At 46.4% G+C, this 6211-nt stretch overlaps 1 pseudogene; it reads left to right on the plus strand.

Annotated features, from left to right (window-relative positions):
- Positions 1–437: 437 nt before the first annotated feature.
- LOC127686563 (uncharacterized) lies at positions 438–578 on the plus strand (annotated as a pseudogene).
- Positions 579–6211: the final 5633 nt, after the last annotated feature.

The raw sequence follows: 6211 nt of genomic DNA on the forward strand, positions 1-6211 counted from the left end.
TTTGCTATTCTGTCTGCGGGCACAGCACCAGGACAATAACTCTAAAGAAAACTCTCACTGGAGCAGGAATTCGAGCTCTTGACATTGCTCTGGATTCAAAAATGCAATTTGACATCAATGGACAATTCAAGAGCCACCCATGTGCCTCTTTCTTCCTGCCCGGCCCCAGGCAGGAATGCCCATTGTGAAATCAAGAGGAGGAGAGGAAGTGAAGCAGGCTCCCAGAGAGCGTAGGCCTGCAGAGAGAGGCTAATCTTCCCCACAGACATCAGCAGTCTGGAGCCAGGATGCAGATTGGCTGGTTGTACCCTGCCCTCCTCATCCTGATACAGATAGGGAGACAGACTCAGAGAGAAGCAATGAGCATTGTGATGGGATTAAGCCCTTGATTCTGACCCACAATGATCTCTCACACTACTCAAGAGATTCATAACTGCCTTGTCCCTAGAGACATTACAGGTGTGGCTGCTGCTGTGTCACATGTGCATAGTAGGTGGCAGAGAGGAGAGAGGCAGAGAGATAAGTCTATGCTCAGTGTTCTGATCTACGAACGTCTGAATGATTAGTACCCTAACATTCCCTGGTGGGGAAAAAACGAGCCTAGACAACTACCAATCCAGTTCCAGAGAGCCCAAACAAGGAGCTAGCCTAAGATGACCACCAGTCGGGTGCTGCGCAGGCCCTAAAGGGCTTCCAGGACCAGGAGCAAGACAGAGACTAGAAGAACCCCATCTGGAACCATGAGCCTCAGGCAGGAGTGAACCTGAGTCAGACCACTCTAGCATGAGGCCACTTGGATGCAGGCTGGGTGGGGTGCAAGCACTAGACAGCCACCAGACCAGCACCGGGGCACCTGGACAGGGAGCTAGCCTAAAACAAGTACCAGTCTAGCACCACATAGGCCTGAATGGTCTCGCAGGACAGGGAGTAAACCAGAGACAAGAATCACACCTGGGACTGTGGGCTGGGCTGGGGACTGAGACAGGCAATCCTTTCATAGAGCCACTCAGGTGGGCTTGGCAAGGAGTGAGCCCTAGATGACCACCAGACTGGCATCATGAGACCTGAGATAACCACCAGTCTAGCACCATGCAGGCCTATGGGACAGACCATGCCTGGGATGACCCCTGCCTGGCCCCATAAGGCACAAGCAGGACATAGCCCTCCTGAGATCACTCCTGAGATGATCCCAGACACTGAGACCACGGGTACCACTAAGAGGAGCAAGCAAGTGGTAGAGAAATAGATGAGAAAGAGAAACAGAAGGATGCAGGCACAATGAAGAGGGGCAGAACTGGAGACTGAAGGGTAGTGAGGAACTGTCTGATGCGAGTAGCTGGTGATGTCACATGGGACCATGGTCCTGGCCTGTGCGGCCATTGAGAGCCATGTCTGGGTCTGTAGCCCTGCAACAGCTACCGCCAAAGGCCAGGCAGACAACTCTGGGCAGGGCTTCCACCCTGGGGACGTGTCAAGATCTGAGGGCTGTGCAGATGTCATGGGAGAGCTGACCCTGGAGGCATGAGAGCAGGAGAGCTGCCCCTGCCCCTCCAGCTGCAGCCCGCAGGAGAGCAGGCCCTGCACCTCACCTTGGCAGCACTGTACAGCTGACCTTGATGGAGGGAGTGCTGTGCATACATGTGGAGACTGGAGGCCAACCTCAGTGGGTTCCCACCTTCCTCCTCGTTTGTAACACTGTTCCTCGTCCTCTTATTCCATCAGGTGTGACTCTGTGCAGTGATTCTGTGCTATATTTCATTTCATGGTATGTGTTTCCTTGCCATGAACCCACCAACATTTTTGGCAAAATATTCCACATTCTTGAGTTCATTGGTGGGATATTGGAAATCACAGATTGGTTTTGCCAGTAAATCAACTTAATATGGAACAAAGATGGTGTCCAAAGAGAGGAGAGTACAGTGGGGGAGACATCCATGCCTGAATCCACCCATTCTTTATGCATTGATCACCCTTCATCTATTGCTCCCTCCCTGTGTCTCTCTCCCTCCTTCCTTCACTCCTTCCCTCCCTCCCTTCCTCCCTCCCCTCCTTCCTTTCTGTTTTCTTTCTTTCCTCCCTTCCATTCCTTCCTTCCCCTTTCCTGTCTTCTCCCTCTCTTCCCTCCATACATTCATCTACTCATGTATTCACTCAGTAATTCATTTGTTCAACAAATATTTGCTAAACATCTGTTATATACCTGGCTCTATTCTGGGTCTGGATTAACACTGAGTAAGAAAGCCAGGGAACCCACTCTCAGGGGCTTCTAACGTATAAAAGGCAGACCACATTTAATTAGCTTATTAGAGTATAGTGAAAAATTCGAGCTTTAAACAACATCATGGTGATAGGGAAACTGGCTGGAATTATAGAGCAGGGCTTTTGAACTGTGGTTCCTGGGCACATAGCATCAATACAACCTGGGAACTGCTGAGGTTCTAAGTTCTCAGGGCCTCCTCCAGGCTGATTCAATTTGAAATCTGAGTGTGGGGCCTGGAAGTCTGCATTTTAAACAGATAAGCACAATAGCATGTTGAAATTTGAGGCCCAGGGATAGAGATTCAGATAGTCTTCTGAAGTAGGATGATCAGGAGGTTCCTGAGAGCAGGTGGCATATGAGTTGAGCTCTCAGTGATGATAGATATTTGTAACTTAGATATAAAAACACACAGCCTGCAGAGGAAAGAGCAAGTGGTCAGTCCTAATGTAGTAAAGTCTGGAGCTTTAAGGGACGGGGACAAAGCAAAGGCCCCCGTGGCTGGCGTGTGGGGTGACATCATGCAGATTCACCATGGAAGTCAGCACTGGGCACATTACATTTCTCTATGTGGAGATAAAGCCCTTGCTTATTTGCATTATAGTATATATATTGAAATTCTTTTCTGTTAATTAAAAGTTTAAATGAGCACTGGAGAGGCAGCTTAGAAAGTAAAGTGTTGACTGCGAGGCACACAAACCTGCATCTTGGAGTCCCAGAGCCCATGGAAAGCTGGGGTGTGGCAGCTTCCATCTGTAATATCTGTGCCCCTACAGTGAGCCAGAAGGCAAAGATGCGAGCATCTCCAGAAGCTCATGGGTCATTCCGGCCAATTTTCCTATCACCATGGTGTTGTTTAAAGCTTGAATTTTTCACTATACTCTAATAAGTTAATTAATTGTGATCTGCCTTTTATACATTAGAAGCCCCTGAGAGTGGGCTCCCTGGCTTTCTTGTTCAATTTGTTAAACCAGATCTAAAACAGAGCCGATATATAGCAGTTGTTTAGTAAATATATAACAGATGTTTAGCAAATATATAACAGATGTTTAGCAAATATTTGTTGAACAAATGAATTACTGAGTGAACGTGGGTAGATGAGTGTATGGAGGGAAGAGAGGGAGAGGACAGGAAAGGGGAAGGAAGGAATGGACAGAAGGAAAGGAAGAAAACAGGAAGGAAGGGAGGGAAGGAGGGAAGGATAAAGGGAGAGAGACAGAGGGAGGGAGGTGGGAATAGATGATAGATTATAGATGCATGAAGATAGAATGGGTGGATTCAGGCATGGATGTCTCCCCCACCGTACTCTCCTCTCTTTGACACCATCTTTGTTCTATATTAAGTTGATTTACTGGTAAAACCCAATCTGTGATTTCCAAATCCCACCAATGAACTCAAGAATGTGGAATATTTTGACAAAAATATTGGTGGGTCCATGGCAAGGAAACACATCCCATAAAACGAAAAAAACGGCACAAAATCACTGCACAGAATCACACCTGACGTTAAAGCCTTCGGCTGCATCACATCGCGACGGCATCCTTCTGCCTTCCCGAAGTTCTCCTCTTCCTCTTCTTCTCGTTCTTTTCCCTCCTTCTCCTTGTTCTTGCTCCTTTTCTTAATAACGGAAGAACAGCCTTTTTCATTTTCCATGTAGATCTTTTCCATGGCTTCTGATTTCCAATCAGAACATCATACCTCCTCTCAAAACATCCTGCATCTTCTTGGGGCGGGAGAAATGGCTTGTCAGTTAATGAAAGCTTGCTGCTCTTTCAGCAACCCAATTTCAGTTCCCAGAAATCACATCAAGTGGCTCACAACTGCAATGCTAGATCCAGGAGATCTAATTCCCTCTTCTGCGCTCTGTAGACATCTACATCTGCATGTGCATTTGTGCATGTGTGTGCACATACACACACACACACACACACACACACTTAAATAGAATAATAAATATTTTAAATAGTGCCACATGGAGTTGGCTAGAAAAGTACAAGTTGAGCGCTGGAGACAATGAGTTGGTTTTGAGTTAGTTGTAGAACAGAATCTAAATGTAAATGGTCATACAAAAGTCTCCTCCATTGTCATTGTGTTAGTCTCTGATGGCTAGCACAACAGATAACCACACATGCAGACAGCTCAGCGGGTTGACAGTCTAAGGCAAGTAAGCATCATGTACTCCCTCTGAAGGCTCTGGGGAATCATCTGCCCTCCTACCATTTCTAGATTCTGAAAGCCACCTGAGGTCCTTAGCTCATGCCCCCTTCTATAATCATCAGAAGAGCATTCTCAAAACCATCTCTCTTTGTACAGCTTCCTCTCAGATCTCTGCAAGGTGAGATATTCACAGGAGGCAGGGGTGGGCCACAGACATCTTTGGGAGGAGAGGCAGCTGATGCTCCCAGTGAGCCACTGGGAGAGTCACTCGATGCACTTTAGCATCATCTGAAGCTGGCTCCTCCGAAGGCAGAGCCCACGTCCTATTCTCCCCGGACTCTTCTCAATCCATTCTGCACGCCTAGGCATCCACTGTAGCCATTCCTCACTTTCATTAGGAACTCAGGTCACCAGTCTCTCCCTCCCTCTCTTTCTGTCTTTTCTTTGTTTCTTTCCTGAATTCAATCCTCTCCATCACATCTATCAGCAGTAGCCCAATCCTGGAGGAGGCAAACATCCTCCTCCCCTGTGGTGCCACTGCCAGGTGAATCCACACATCAGTGATGTCGATCCTCAGAATCCCCTCAATGGGAAGCCAAGGAAGGGTTTTAAGCATGAAAGTGACTTAGGTGGATTTATGCTGTAGAGAGTTCACTGCTGTAACAGAGCCGGGGAAGGGTTAGAGAAAGGAGGCAGGGAAATCAGGACGGTACTTCCTCTGCATCAGCACCACTTTCGTGGTCAAGACCCCTTAGTAGTCTACACTTAGCACACTCCTTTCTTCTCTAAAATTTCTACAACCCCTCCTGCCACATGTACATGCATATGTCTCCCTGACTTGAAGCTTAGAAGTTTTGACAAAAGATTCAAGTTCAAACATAGCCTATTGCCTTTCTGGGTGAGTCTAGGAAAGTTATTTAACCTCTCTGGGCTTCAGTTTGGAATCAACAAGCTGATACAGAGTAAAATGTGAATGGCCATATAACATTCACAAAAGGTTCTTCACACACTGTACAACACCTCGTGTGTGTGTGTGTGTGTGTGTGTGTGTGTGTGTGTGTGTGTGTGGTATAATAACAGCATCCTAGCTGCAGCCTTTGAGAGCATGGAAGATAGTTTTATTCTTTCATCCATCTCTTCCAGTGCCTCATGCATCAGAGTTTTATGAATACCTTGTAGGGTAAACAAACCATTGAGTCTCACACTAATGAACATTTAAAGATGGAATAAAACATTACCAACAGCTTTGTAGACCCTCCCTCCTCCCTCAGAGACCTTTGCTCTGATGTGATTTTTTTTTCTCTGCTCTGAAGGGTACACTCCAACCCACAGGAAGAAATGAGTTCTTTTACAAAGAGATGTCAAGGTCAGAGATCCCAACAGTTTAGAGAGCCTGATAAAACATCGTTGGATCAGTTGCGGTACATTCAGAAAGCTAATCGTGATTCTTAGCTTAGATAGCTTGGTATACACTGTTCTTCAAGATTATTACCTTTAATTCTTTGGAGACGCCTAGTCACCCATGCCCTACCATATGCACAGCAATCCATGTTCCTACTACCCAGTGCCACTATTAACATATCAACTATTCAAAGAGTAAGCAAGAAAAATGACCCTCAGCATGGCTCCAGTCACTCTTGTATACCTGGACACAAATGCTACCTTGAAACTACTTAATTTTAGAATACTTGAAGCACACACACATATTAGAGGTGGCCACACTCAAAAATAAAAGGATCCTACAGGGTGATTCATTTAGCCTGATAAAGAAGGAATAAGCAATAGTGTTCTACCAAC

The sequence above is a fragment of the Apodemus sylvaticus genome, chromosome 5 (assembly GCF_947179515.1).
Source record: "Apodemus sylvaticus chromosome 5, mApoSyl1.1, whole genome shotgun sequence".
Classification (NCBI taxonomy): Eukaryota; Metazoa; Chordata; class Mammalia; order Rodentia; family Muridae; genus Apodemus; species Apodemus sylvaticus.